Genomic DNA, 15443 nt, shown 5'->3' with positions numbered 1-15443 from the left:
AAATCAATAATTTGGATAGAGTGTAATTACTTAAATTGCTTTTATTTTTTATTTGCACCAACTGAATATTGTAACATTTTTCATGACTGAAATAATACAGAATAAATGTGTTGAGTCATTTTCTCTAGCATAGGAAATATAAGAATGCTTTCAGAGTATTTCTAAAAAACATTTTGCTAAGCCTTTACTTAATATGATGTGATCTTTTCTCAACTGGTTAAATGCCAGTTTTCCATCAGGATTGAAAGACCTTTAAAGAATAAAGCATATAAAATGTCATCCATCTAAGATGAAGGAAATGTATTTTCTAGCATTAGGAAACCAAGTGATTATCTTAATATACAAGTAATCCTTTGATTACTCATGTGCTGATTTTATTTGTTTTACATTGGAAAATGCAAAACATTTTTAATATAATGAAACATAATTAGGACATTAATCTCTACAAAAATAAACGGGTCCTTCAAAGCAGAAAATAATTTTAAAGAATTAAGTATGCCGGGCGCGGTGGCTCATGCCTGTAATCCCAGTACTTTGGGAGGCCGAGGCGGGCGGATCACAAGGTCAGGAGATCGAGACCATCTTGGCTAACACGGTGAAACCCCGTCTCTACTAAAAATATAAAAAATCAGCCGGGCATGGTGGCGGGTGCCTGTAGTCCCAGTTACTCGAGAGGCTGAGGCAGGAGAATGGCGTGAACCCGGGAGGCAGAGGTTGCAGTGAGCCGAGATTGCGCCACTGCACTCTAGCCTGGGTGACAGAACGAGACTCTGTCTCAGAAAAAAAAAAAAAAAGAATTAAGTAAAGCACAGATTTCCTCAACTAACATTCAATAAGCAAAAATTGCTTATGGTTCAGTGGTTCTCCATCACGGCTGCACATTAGCCTCACTAGGGAAGATTAATATTGATAGTTAAGTCCCACCCCAGACCAAACAAATCAGAGAATCACCGGGATAAGGCCAATATTATTATTATTATTATTATTATTATACTTTTTAAGTTCTAGGGTACATGTGCACAACGTGAAGGTTTGTTACATATGTATACATGTGCCACACTGGTGTGCTGCATCCATTAACTCGTCATTTACATTAGGTATATCTCCTAATGCTATCCCTCCCCCCTCCCCCCACCCCACAACAGGCCCTGGCATTTGATGTTCCCCATCCTGTGTCTAAGTGTTCTCAACAATGGTATTTTGTAAAAGCTCTCCAAGCAACAGTCTAAGGTACAGGTGGGGCTGAGAACGTTACCAGTCCAGAAATCCATCTAATAACCCAAAGCCTGATGGGCAGAGGATGTTCTGAGTTCACATGAGATCTGGTGGCTTAAAAGTGTGCAGCTGGCCGGGCACAGTGGCTCACATCTGTAATCCCAGCACTTTGGATAGCCAGGGCAGGTGGATCACCTGAGGTCTGGAGTTCGAGACCAGCCTGGCCAACATGGAGAAACCCCGTCCCTACTAAAAATACAAAAATTAGCCGGGTGTGGTGGCACGTGCCTGTAATCCCAGCTACTCGGGAGGCTGAGGCAGGAGAATCGCTTAAACCCAGGAGGCAGAGGTTGCAGTGAGCCAAGATGGCACCACTGCACTCAAGCCTGGGCAACAGAACAAGACTCCGTCTCAAAAAAAAAAAAAAAAAGTGAGCAGCCAGGTGCGGTGGCTCATGCCTGTAATCCCAGCTCTTTGGGAGGCTGAGGTGGGCAGATTACTAGAGTTCAGGAGTTCCAGACCTGGGAGACTCCATATCAAAAAAAAAAAAAAAAAAAAAAAGTGTGCAGTAGCCAAGCATGGTGCCTCATATCTATAATGCCAGTAATTAGAAGGCTGAAGCAGGCAGACTGCTTGAGATTCAGAGTTCAAGACCAGCCCGGGCAACATGGCGAGACCCTGTCTCTATAAAATCTACACAAAATTAGCCAGGCATGGTGGCACACATCTGTAGTCCCAGCTACTTGGAAGGCTGAGGTGGGAGGATCCTCAAAGCCCAGGGAGGTTGAGGCTGCACTGAGCCATGATTGCAACACTGAACTCCAGCCTGGGCGTGGTGGCTCATGCCTGTAATCCCATCACTTTGGGAAGCCAAGGTGGGTGGATCACCTGAGGTCAGGAGTTTGAGACCAGTCTGGCCAACATGGCAAAACCCCATCTCTACTAAAAATATAAAATCATTAGTCAGGCATGGTGGCAAGCACCTGTAATCCCAGCTACTCAGGAGGCTGAGGCAGGAGAATTGCTTGAAACTGGGAGGTGGAGGTTGCAGTGAGCTGAGATCTCACCACTGCACTCCAGCCTGGGCAACAGAGAGAGACTTTGTCTCAAATAAATAAATAAATAAGAGACCCTGTCTCTAAATAAATAAATAATAGCGTGACACCTCCCCTACACAACTCTCTCTCTCACTCCTGCTTTTGCCATGTGAATTGCCTGCTCCCGCTTTGCCTTTGGCCACGAGTAAAAGCTCCCTGAGGCCTCACCAGAAGCCAAGCTGATGCCAGTGCCACACTTCCTGTACAGCCTACAGAACTGTGAGCCAGTTAAACTTCTTTTCTTTATAAATTACCCAGTCTGATTTAATTGTATATAGCAGTGCAAGAGACTAATACACCAGGGTATAATTGTGTAACAACCAAGCCCAGGTGATCTGTATCAGATCTGTATTAGATCAGATTTCTTTAGGCTCTCTTGTTGCAGATTTTCTTGTTCAGATATCTTATAAACTAACAAAAATGTCTTGAAGATATCACTAGATTTTAAAGGCTCACATTTGCTGTTTACCACTTCCCCAGATATACCAGGATAAAGAAGACAAAATATGTTAAAATCCTTAATACAGTGAAAGCATCGTATATGCTTTGAAATGACTGTTGCAAGTGAAACAGTTCATTGTAACAGTATCATGCAAGCCAGGGGCAAAGTATATTGGATTCTGGAAACATAGCAGCTTTTCCCACGCCTCATTCCCAATTTGGTTTAGGGATTTACTACGTCTTTTATTTACTTAATTTTTTTACTTGGCCACTAATATCCAGTTAAGGTGTTTCTTTTGCAAACTAAAACTGCTGTTTCTGCTACTGTCTAAAAAAGATAATCTTTCTATTACATGAGATTATGTGAGAGACATCCATAATACTTTTGAAGTATCTCAACTTTAGAAATGGGTGGCTGGAGGCCGAGCACAGTGGCTCACGCCTGTAATCCAGCACTTAGGGAGGCTGAGGTGGGCGGATCACCTGAGGTCAGGAGTTTGAGACCAGCCGGGCCAACATGGTAAAACCCCATCTCTACTAAAAATACAAAAATCAGTCAGGCCTCGTGGCGGGTGCCTGTAATCCCAGCTACTCGGGAGGCTGAGGCAGGAGAATTGCTTGAACCCAGGAGACAGAGGCTGCACTGAGCTGAAATCACCCCACTGCATTCCAGCCAATCACGAGGTCAAGAGATCGAGACTATCCTGGCCAATATGGTGAAACCCCGTCTCTACTAAAAATACAAAAATTAGCTGGGTATGGTGGCACATGCCTGTAGTCCCAGCTACTTGGGCGACAGAGCAGGACTCTGTCTCAAAAAATTAAAAAAAAAAATAGAAATGGGTGACCAGTATACAGTTTCAGACCACTAAAAACACCTCCATCTACAGCTGTCAGCCATCATGACACTGCATGCAACTACTTATTCATTAATATTTAGTAACTATCTAATGGAGGCTGCAAGGCTCTATAAAAACAAAGATAAAGAAAAAATGAAAGATTACTTGTGGATACGTTTTTCCGAATTTTGAGGCAATTAGACGAAACATCCCAGATGCAGAGTCAGATGGGAACCAGAGTTAGTAATAACTTTTTGGGCCAGGCGCAGTGGCTCATGCGTGGAATCCCAGCACTTTGGGAGGCCAAGGTAGGCAGATCACGAGGTCAGGAGTTTGAGGCCAGCCTGGCCAACATGGTGAAACCTCGTCTCTAGTAAAAATACAAAAATTAGCCAGGCGTGTGGTGCATGCCTGTAATCCCAGCTACTCAGGAGGCTGAGGCAGGAGAACCCCTTGAACCCAGGAAGCAGAGGTTGCAGTGAGCCAACATTGCGCCATTGCACTCCAGCCTGGGCAACAAGAGCAAAATTCCGTCTCAAAAAAAAAAAAAAACAAAACTTTCAGTGTTCCCATATTTAGAATTTTTCTTTGTTTAAAAAGATGATTTTGAAATAATTAGCTAAGATAATGCCCTGATTCATTCACAACATTTACTATGGATAATGAGGTACCTTGAAAAGAAACCACATAGTAAGGTAGTTAAAAGACCAGAAGCAGGCCGGGCACAGTGGCTCACGCCTGTAATCCCAGCACTTTGGGAGGCCGAGACGGGTGGATCATGAGGTCAGGAGACCAAGACCATCCTGGCTAACACGGTGAAACCGCGTCCTACTGAAAATACAAAAAATTAGCCGGGCGTGGTGGTAGGTGCCTGTAGTCCCAGCTACTCTAGAGGCTGAGGCAGGAGAATGGCATGAACCTGGAAGGCGGAGCTTGCAGTGAGCCGAGATTGCGCCACTGCACTCCAGCCTGGGCAACAGAGCGAGACTCCGTCTCCAAAAAAATAAATAAATAAAAAAGACCAGAAGCAAATGAGAATGGGTTGCTTTAACTTGTTTTAAAATTTCTCCTGATAGGCTGGGGGCAGTGGCTCACGCCTGTAATCCCAGCACTTTGGAAGGCCAAAGTGGGCCAATCATGAGGTCAGGAGTTGGAGACCAGCCTGGCCAACATGGTGAAACCCCGTCTCTACTAAAAATACAAAAATTAGCTGGGTGAGGTGGTACGTGCCTGTAGTCCCAGCTACTTGGGAGGCTGAGGCAGCAGAATCGCTTGAACCTGGGAGGCGGAGGTTGCAGTGAGCCGAGATTGTGCCACTGCACTCCAGCCTGGCGACAGAGCAAGATTCCGTCTCAAAAAAAAAAAAAAAAAAAAAATTCGGGCCAGGCGCAGTGGTTCACACCTGTAATCCCAGCACTTTGGGAGACTGAGGCAGGCGGATCACGAGGTAAGGAGTTCGAGATCAGTCTGGCCAACATGGTGAAGCCCCGTCTTGACTAAAAATACAAAAATTAGCTAGGCATGGTGGTGGGCGCCTGTAATCCCAGCTACTTGGGTGGCTGAAGCAGAATCGCTTGAACTCGGGTGGCAGTGAGCCGAGATTGTGCCACTCCACTCTAGCCTGGGCAACCGAGCAAGACTCCGCCTCAAAAAAAAAAAAAAAAAAGATTTCTCCTGATTTCCCTCCAAAGGTATAACCTTTCTTTTTTCTTTTCTTTTTTTTTTTTTTTTTTTTTTTTTTTTGAGATGGAGTCTTGCTCTGTTGCTAGAGTGCAGTGGTCTCAGCTCACTACAACCTCTGCCTCCCGGGCTCAAGCAATTCTCCTGCCTCAGCCTCCAGAGTAACTGGGATTACAGGCGCCCGCCACCACGGCTGGCTAATTTTTGTATTTTTAGTAGAGATGGGGTTTCACCATCTTAGCCAGGCTGATCTCGAACTCCTGACCTCGTGATGTACCCGCCTCTGCCTCCCAAAGTGCTGGGATTACAGGTGTGAGCACTGTGCCCGGCCATCTGTACCTTTTTTAAAGGGGCTCATTTTCTTTCTCTTTTTTTTTTTTTTTTTAAATAGGATCTTGCTCTATCTCCCAGGCTGGAATACAGCGGCACGATTTCGGCTCATTACAACCTCTGCCTCCCAGGCTCAAGCAATCCTCCTACCTCAGCCCCCCAAGTAACTGGGACTAGAGGTGTGTACCAGCATACCTGGCTAACTGTTGCACTTTTTTTGACAGACAGTGGGTTGTGCCACGTTGCCCAGCCTAATCTTGAACTCCTAGGCTCCAGTGATCAGCCGGCCTCAGCTTCCGAAAGTGCTGGGATTACAGGCGTGAGCCACTGCACCAGGTCACAGGGCTCATTTTCAATTTACCAACTTGTGGTTTAAAGCTATTAAAGTAGATTACTTTTACATTTCAGCTAGATTATCCAACCGCAAGTTACAAAGTTATCTCAAAAAATTTTGCCTCCTCTGGCCGGTTGTGGTGGCTCACAACTGTAATCCCAACACTTTGGGAGGCCGAAGTGGGCAGATCACCTGAGGTTGGGAGTTCGAGACCAGCCTGACCAACATGAAGAAACCCCATCTCTACTAAAAATACAAAATTAGCTGGGCGTGGTGGTGCATGCCTGTAATCCCAGCTACTCGGGAGGCTGAGGCAGGAGAAGCGTTTGAACCTGGGAGGCGGAGGTTGCAGTGAGCTGAGACTGGACCATTGCACTCCAGCCTAGGCAACAAGAATGAAACTATTCCATCTCAAAAAAAAAAAAAAAAAAAAAAAAAGTAGAAAGGAACTGCAAATGATCTGCCCCTTTAGGAAGGAAATATGAAATACAGGCAAAGCTATGAAGTTTTTGCTTGACATCACACAAGTCATTGCTAGTGAGCTCATACTCTTTTAAGGGATCAAGACTAAATCCATGGGAGGCCGAGGTGGGTGGATCACCTGAGGTCAGGAGTTCAAGACCAGCCTGGCCAACATGGTGAAACCCCGTCTCTACTAAAAATACAAAAATTAGCCTGGCGTGGTGGTGGGCACCGGTAATCCCAGCTACTTGGGAGACTAAGGCAGGAGAATCGCTCAAACCCAGGAGGCGGGGGTTGCAGCGAACCAAGATCCCACCACTACACTCCAGCCTGGGCAACACAGCAAGACTCCATCTGAAAAAAAAAAAAAGACTAAATCCACATGTTAATAGTAAAAACATAAAGACACATGCACACGTATGTTTACTGTGGCACTATTCACAATAGCAAAGACTTTGAACCAACCCAAATGTCCATCAGTGATAGACTGGATTAAGAAAATGTGGCACATATACACCATGGAATACTATGCAGCCATAAAAAAGGATGAGTTCATATCCTTTGAAGGGACATGGATGAAGCTGGAAACCATCATTCTCAGCAAACTATTGCAAGGACAAAAAACCAAACACCACATGTTCTCACTCATAGGTGGGAAATGAACAATAAGAACACATGGACACAGGAAGGGGAACATCACACATCGGAGCCTGTCATGGGGTGGAGGGAGGGGGGAGGGATAGCATTAGGAGATATACCTAATGTAAATGACGAGTTAATGGGTGCAGCACACCAACATGGCACATGTATACATATGTAACAAACCTGCAAGTTGTGCACATGTACCCTAGAACTTAAAGTAGAATAAATAAATAAATAAATAGTGAAAACATTTTGCCAGGGTTACTAAAATAGCTACAGAGGTTGAAGCTCAAGTCACACATGGAAAGACTTCCCTAGAGCTATTCAACATAAGCTTATGTCCTCTATGCTAAAAAACGAATCTGTTCACAACTATTATAAAGAAACAAATGCAAACAAATTTTAAACAATTATAATGAAAATAGAAAGAACTAAAAAACTATAGGTAACTAAGTATATATATAATTCAATAAATTAATCAAGTACAGCACTGGTTGCCAATACTGATCCAAGACAAAATTTTTAGCAGCTGGCCAGGCACAGTGGCTAATGCCTGTAATCCTAGCACTTTGGGAGGCCAAGGTGGGCGGATCACCTGAGGTCAGGAGTTCGAGACCAGCCTGGCCAACATGGCAAAACCCCTTCTCTACTAAAAATACAAAAATTAGCTGGGCATGGTGGAGGGCGCCTATAATCCCTACTCAGGAAGCTGAGGCAGGAGAATCACTTGAACCCAGGCGACAGAGGTTGCAGTGAGCCGAGATCAGGCTGCTTCACTCCAGCCTGGGCGAAAGTGAGAAACTCCATCTCAAAAAAAAAAGAAAAAAAATTTAACAGTCTACAGTGAAATAAAACAGTAAGGAAAAGGTTACTTTTATTTCATAAAGCTAAATCTATATAATCTATAGAAGCGTCCTTAACCCTAAAAATACATACTTCTTAATGTTTTGGTACTATCGTGAAATGACCAAGACAACACATCATTGGGGGAAAGGGGTTCTAACAAAGTTACTTTGCAAAATAAGAAGTTGAGTCATAAACCTAGTCTTTCAATGCTGTGTATGTGTGTGTAATCAGAACAACGTGAAACAGAGCTCTATACCCACAGAGAACCCAGTCAAGCTCTGAATGATCAAATACTATTCTAGAGAGTTTCTCACACAGAGAAGCATAAAGACAGTATCTGAGTATGTTTCCAAAAATCAGTATTAATGAATTTTGTCCATAATCATTTTGATGGTCACAAGTTTGAGCATATATTTGAATCCCTAATATATTTAAAGCATTACATGTATTTCAACATTCAAAATTACATAAAGAAACCCAAATGTACTGGGTGGTTTTATAGCTAAAGGCAACTGCTGAAGAATGTTTCATTTCTCAATTTAAAATAGTACGGTACTATCTTTTAATATTCTAAGAGTTCTACCAATGTAAGACTTCCATCCAATTACATTTCTACAACTGAATTGTTCTCTAAGTCATTTCACTTCAACTGAAAATGTCATTTCATTATAGGACATTAAAAATTCTGAATGTCACTTGGCTCTAGGCAATTGGTCTTGATTAAACAAAAATCAAACCTTAACACAAAAATATATCTTACATAAAATTACTTCTAAATGTTTACCAACCAACGGAGAATCTTAAATGTAGGCCCGGCTGTGGCCAAGCGCAGTGGCTCGTGCCTGTAATCCTAGCACTTTGGGAGGCCAAGGTGGGCAGATCACCTGAGGTCAGGAGTTCAAGACCAGCCTGGCCAACATGGTGAAACCCCGTCTCTACTGAAAATACAAAAATTAGGTGGGCATACTGGCTCAAGTCTGTAAACCCAGCTACCTGGGAGTCTGAGGCAGGAGAATCACTGGAACCCAGGAGGCAGACGCTGCACTGAGCTGAGATCGTGCCACTGCACTCCAGCCTGGGTGACAGAGCAAGACTCTCTCTTAAATAAAAAAATTTTAAAAAAAGTAGGCCAGGCCGGGCTTGGTGGCTCATGCTTGTAACCCCAACACTTTGGGAGGCTGAGGTGGGTGGATCACCTGACATCAGGAGTTTAAGACCAGACTGGCCAACATGGTGAAACCCCACCTCTACTAAAAATATGAAAAATTAGCCAGGCATGGTAGCGCACGCCTGTAATCCCAGCTACTTGGGAGGCTGAAGCAGGAGAATCACTTGAACCTGGGAAGCAGAGGTTGCAGTGAGCCGAGGTCACACCATTGCACTCCAGCCTGGGCAACAAGAGCGCGACTCCATCTCAAAAAAAAAAAAAAAAAAGTATAGGCCACATTCATTTCAATTACAGCTAAATGAAGCTGTTTTGTCAAATCTGTGCCAGACTTATTGTTATAATCAGATAGCTCTTCCAAGAATGTCTTAGAAAAAGGCACTTGCTGCATAACAAAGAGGCTGTGCTAGGTTTAACTGACACTACACTGCACACTGATAGTTGTTTTTAAATTTGGGTCAATAAAACCAGAAGTGACTACAGGTGTCACTACCATGAAAGAGAAAGCATCTTACTACACTGCAGTTCTATGTTTACTAAAAGATATGATTATTTATGTTAATTTTTTCAATGACTACGAGGTAGCTTTCTTTCCTATCTGTGCTAACCTATTTGCAAATATATAAATACTTCTTAACCTCCGCAACACCTCTTATTTGTATTCTATTTCCAATAAAAATCCAAGCAGCCTCTCAAATTTTAATTGCACTTCAACCTATTTTTTTAGTGATGACTCCTTTTTTTTTTGAGACAGAGTTTCACTCTTGTTGCCCAGGCTGGAGTGCAATGGCACGATCTCGGATCACCCCAACCTCGCCCTCCCGGGTTCAAGTGATTCTCCTGCCTCAGGGTGTAGCTAGTATTACAAGCACGCGCCACCACACCCAGCTAACTTTGCATTTTTAGTAGAGATGGGGTTTCTCCATGTTGGTCAGGTTGGTCTCGAACTCCCAACCTTAGGTGATCCGCCCGCCTCAGCCTCCCAGAGTGCTGGGATTACAAGCGTGAGCCACCGCCCCCGGCCCCTCTTCCTCCCCGACCCCCCCTTCCCCCAGACGGAGTCTCGCTCTGTTTTCAGGCTGGAGTGCAGTGGCGTGATCTCAGCTCACTGCAACCTCCACCTCCCGGGTTCAAGCGATTCTCCTGCCTCAGCCTCCCGAGTAGCTGGGACTACAGGCGCGCACCACCACACCCAGCTAATTTTTTTGTATTTTTAGTAGAGACAGGGTTTCACCATGTTGGCCAGGATGGTCTCGATCTCTTGACCTCGTGATCGGCCCGCCTCGGCCTCCCAAAGTGCTGGGATTACAGGCGTGAGCCACTGCGCCTGGCCCAGTGATGACTCTTTCTTAACGACTCCATCAGAAATCTGTCAGTTAATAAACGTGCTGCTCAGTTAGTGACGAGAAATAACTGTATGTTAGTGGTTAAGAAGCCCCATAATTGCAGCATTTAATACCTGCTGTTGTTCCTAATACCACCAGGCTGACTCAGACTAAGGAGCCCTCCAAGTTCCACTGTCTAATAAAGACCTGTCAAAGTGAAAACTCAACAGTGGAAACTCCAGAATTCATTCAACCGTTGTACCTGCTTTACATACATAAATAAGCAGAACTGATTTTTGGGTTCTTTGCCACAAGAAGATGCGCTGAAAACAAAGCATCAAATGGTTCTGCAAAAAATACTCCTCCTCTTTACAGTGAAGTTTAAATTAGATCAAGAATGCTACTTACAAAGATATTCTGAATTACAGGATCTCCTGATTCATCATAATGAACTTTTCAACCCTGTTAAGTATCAAAACTGCAACACAAAATCAGCCAACATGCGAACTAAGGACTAAAGACAGTTCATAGGTCTTTGGCGATTGTGATTATAAAATCACGTGCCTGAGGACCACTAAGTCTGAGGTACACACCAAATAATGCAGCTCAAAATAAGCAGAAAGCACTGTTCCGTGCTCAACCCACCCCCCGCCCCACCAACCATCCAAAGTCAATGCTGGTGCCCAGGACCCGTGAGTCCTTACCATTAAATATGCCCGCCCCATTTCCTCCCCAGTTGAGGAAATCACAGACTCCTTGGCCCCAAGAATCTTAACCCTCGTCTTCATACAATTCTCCAGAAACCTTAACACCGGCTTTTTCAGGCTCCCACCACCTAAAACAAAGTTCATAAAATCCTGACGGCAGTTTCCTTCAGAGCTTAGGCTCTCGACCACACCCTCCGACCAGGCCTGTCTCCCTCCTGCCTGCCCCCTGTAGAGGGAAGGCTCCCCCTCCTTTTGGTCACTCTGCCTGGCCGCTCTACTCACAGGATAGCGGTGTCGGGGGGCAGCAAGCCCGACAGCGCCCTCCAGCTCGGTGCGGGCAATTTCCTGCGACTGCAGTCCAGGAGAGGAATACGGCAGGAGCAGGGCGCGGGGCAGAGACCTGCTCCGGCGGCGGGCAACAGGAGGAGAGCGGTCTGGGCAATGAAGAGTAACCGAGAAAGCAATCTAGATCGACAACCCAGCAACTGCTATTCCGGGACGCCTAGGGGCGCCGGCGCCATTTTCCCCCTCGACCTGGACGTGGCCTAGAAGAGCTGCCTGCTAGAAAAGGAGGATCGGCGGAGAAGCTCAGCAGAGATGCTCGGCGGCTGCACTGTCTCCCGAAGCCCCGGCTGCAGGCTGTACCATCTAAAGGCATGCAAGGAGCAGACGCAGCGCGACAGCGGGGTCGACGGCCTGGGACACACGGCCTGACGGACACTTCTCGTCCGCCCCTCCCCACGGCGCAACGTCCTCACGCACAGGGGCCAGCCAATCGGTGCCATAAGATGAGGTTGCGCCCGGGGCGGAACTCAGTGAGGGGGCGGGGCCAGACGCAGCCGAGTCTCTTGAGGAGAAGGACTTTAAAGCGTTCAGGGATTTTAGCTGCCGCTGTGGAGTTCCGCCGCTGTTCTTCCGCTGGAGGGCGCAGTAGTTCCTTAAGAGGGAATGGTGCGGCGAATAGCTGTGAGTTCAAAGTCCTGACTACAGGTATATCTACTGTAGTAGAAAAGGATCTTTTATTTGCTCTAGGCTTTAAGAAAGGGGAGTGGCAGAAGGGCTGCCTTCCAAGTCGCACACACGAATGGGTCACGGGAGCTTCTATCCTGACTTTGGCCAGATCGGCCTCCAGAGCCGAGCTCGAGCCTCTTCTGCCCCCTGCTGCTTGGCTGTAGCCCCTGCTCTTCTGCAAGTAGGCGGCAACTGCCATTTGCATAAGATCAATATCACTCTCTGTTAATGGCCTTGTAAGCTCCTGAAGGCAGAGGCCCTGTTTCTTCATCGGTGCACCTCCACCTTTTGTTCTAGCTTGGAGTTCAATAAATTTTGGTGGGACTGCACCTGCATGTCTATATAAGGGAAATACCCTTCTCTTTGGAGGGATGCTGTCAAGGTCACTCTCAGAAAAGCAAGCGAGACAAGAGGGTGTTGAGCAGTCAACAAAGCAAAGACTGGAGGTGAGGAAATTTATTTCTCCTAAAGCAGAGGCTATGGAAAACTTACTAGGAACAGTGAAGTCTGGCCATCTTATGCTCATTCAGCCATCCAAAGTTGTAAATAAGACTTTGAGATTAATAGTGATGGTTCACTTATATGTAGTGAACTTTTCAAAGGGCGTTTGCATCTGTTATCTTGTTTGCTCCTTCAGTGACTGTGACATTGGCAAGACAATTATTGCTGATGATGCAACAAGCCCCAAGAGGTTAAACCAGGTTACTCTTGAGGCAGAGGCAGGTTCGACATTAACATGGGTTTTCTGACATAAATTGAAAATCTGAGCAGGTTAAAAAGAATGATAATGCCTAGGTTAGGGTTCTCATAGAAAGTAACTGAAAGCAATCTTTCCCATGGCAGATTATGGAGTCGTAATTATGTTTTTAAAAACCTTTTTCTGTTTTTTTTTTTAATATTGAAGTATATATTGGAAACAAGGCCATATCCAATGCTACAGTCCAAACCAAACTTTTAAAGCCAAGACAGCGGAATGAAACTTACTCTTAGCCTTCTTCCCTTAGCTGTTGAGCAGACTTAACAAACTCTGGTAAGAAATCCGGCATAGGCAAGAACCTTACAAAAAAAAAAAGGAGGCAGTTTAGTTCCTTTCTACATTATAGTTTCAGAGCTTTCCTATGAAACTATACCAAATGGGGCCATTAGAAATTAATGCTCTCTAACCTGTATCCTCCGCAGTAAGTGGCTCACTGCAATCTCCGCCTGCCGTATTCAAGCGATTCTCCTGCCTCAGCCTGCCGAGTAGCTGGGACTACAGGTGTGCACCACCATGCCCGGCTAATTTTTGTATTTTTAGTAGAGACGGGGTTTTGCCTTTTTGGCCAGGCTGGTCTCGAACTCCTGACCTCAGGTGATCCACCCACCTCGGGCTCTCAAAGTGCTGGGATTACAGGCATGAGCCACTGTGACTGGCCACAAATACACATTTTTTTTGTTTTTTGTTTTTTGTTTTTTTTTTGAGACAAAATTTCATTATTGTTGCCCAGGCTGGAGTGCAATGGCACGATCTCGGCTCACCGCAACCTCCGCCTCCTGGATTCAAGCGATTCTCCTGCCTCAGCCTCCTGAGTAGCTGGGATTACAGTCATGCGCCACCACGCCCAGCTAATTTTGTATTTTTAGTAGAGATGGGGTTTCTCCATGTTGGTCAGGCTGGTCTCGAACTCCCAACCTTAGGTGATCCGCCCACCTCGGCCTCCCAGAGTGCTGGGATTTCAAGCATGAGCCACCACACCCAGCCGCAAATATGTGTTTTTAACAGAATTTAATGATTTATTTCTGAATAACAATGGAATATAGAGCTTTTATATTCATTGCCCTAAATTGTCTAATTAATTCGTGGGTGCTAAAGTACCTGGGCTGAGATTTTAGAGTTCAGTGGAATCCATAAGCACAGAATACCCCAGCTCCAGATTACTTAAAAAAAAAAAAACTACTCACTTGATATCCCTTGTTCCACACCTTAACATAAACCCCAATCCCTTACAATTTAGCTGCCCTATATCTCCTTACCTCCGGACTTTACTCTTTGCAAAGTCATAGCTAACTAACCTGATCAATTCTATTCTTTCAAACTAGAAGTCTCAGGATTGCCTGTGCTTTCCCCCCATTCTTTCCTGTCACATCTAATCACTAGACTCTCTTGATTCCCCCTCAGGAATGTCTCAGATCTTTCCCCAGCTCTCCATCCCCACTGCTACTTAGTTCAGACCTTCATCTCATATGACTACTATTTCAATAACCTTTGAACCCATCTCCTGTCCTCCAGTCTCTCCTGTATCCAAGTCTCTAAGCTGTCACTAGAATTATCTTTCCAAAGCATAATGTTACAGATATGTTTTCTCATTTTATATCCCCATTGCTAAGAGCAGTGTCTGGAATATAGGCAATGCTGAATAAATATTTATTGTTGACTAAATTACTGTTAATTTGGCCGGATGCAGTGGCTCATGCCTGTAATCCCAGCACTTTTGGAGGCCGAGGCGGGCAGATTACTTGAACTCAGGAGTTCGAGACAAGCCTGGCTAACATGGCAAAATCCCATCTTTATTAAAAATACAAAAATTAGGCTTGGTGCTGCACGCCTGTAATCCCAGCTGGGGAGGCTGAGGCACGAGGATTGCTTGAACCTGAGAGGCGGAGGTTGCAGTGAGCCGAGATTGCACCACTGCACCCCAGCATGGGCAACAGAGAAAGACTCCATTTCAAAAAAAAAAAAAAATTACTGTTAATTTCACTGCTTCTCTGTAAATATGCCCAAATCTAGTGAGAATGCATTTTTGTCTCCTTCCATCTCTTCCTTTCCCTGTTTCCTTTTCCCACTAAAGCAAAGAAGGAATAATGATAACAATTGTAACTACTATTTATTGAAGTGAAACTTAAAGCCAGAAAAAATAGATAAATTGTACTTCATCAAAATTAAAAACAGTTCATTAAAGGACACTATCTACAGAGTGAAAAGGTACGCCATGTGATGGAAGATTTGCAAATCATATATCAGATAAGGGATTAGTATCCAGAAAAACATAAAGAACTCCTACAACTTAACAACAAAAAAGCAACCTAATTTAAAAATAGGCAGAGGACTTGAATTCCTCCAAAGATACACAAATGACCAATAAGCACAAGTAAAAGATGCTCAAGATCACTAATCATCAAGGAAATCCAAATTAAAACCACAATGTGATACTACTTCACAACTAGTAGGATGGGTATTATATATATATTATATGTATATGTATATGTATATGTATAGAAACCAGAAAATAACAAGTTTGGTGACGATGTAGAGAAACTTGTAATTCTTGTACATTCCTGGTAGGAATATAAAATGGTGTAGCTGGCTAGG

The 15443-nt window shown here is 44.5% G+C and overlaps 1 long non-coding RNA gene and 2 pseudogenes across 1 annotated transcript in view; 2 read left to right on the top strand and 1 right to left on the bottom strand.

Moving 5' to 3' along the window:
- Window positions 1-11692, bottom strand: part of LOC117981017 (leucine-rich repeats and immunoglobulin-like domains protein 2) — a 33958-nt pseudogene extending 22266 nt beyond the window's left edge.
- The window catches only part of LOC117978246 (neuroblastoma breakpoint family member 15-like), a 512107-nt pseudogene that overhangs the window by 100238 nt on the left and 396426 nt on the right, over window positions 1-15443 (top strand).
- The window catches only part of LOC129394584 (uncharacterized), a 68458-nt gene continuing 64959 nt past the window's right edge, over window positions 11945-15443 (top strand). Inside the window, exon 1 of the long non-coding RNA XR_008621883.1 lies at window positions 11945-12073. This is a non-coding gene — a long non-coding RNA (uncharacterized LOC129394584). The remainder of the gene's footprint in view (window positions 12074-15443) is intronic.

This window comes from Pan paniscus, chromosome 1, assembly GCF_029289425.2.
Source record: "Pan paniscus chromosome 1, NHGRI_mPanPan1-v2.0_pri, whole genome shotgun sequence".
In the NCBI taxonomy this organism is placed as follows: Eukaryota; Metazoa; Chordata; class Mammalia; order Primates; family Hominidae; genus Pan; species Pan paniscus.
This window is presented reverse-complemented; position numbering and strand designations above follow the sequence as displayed.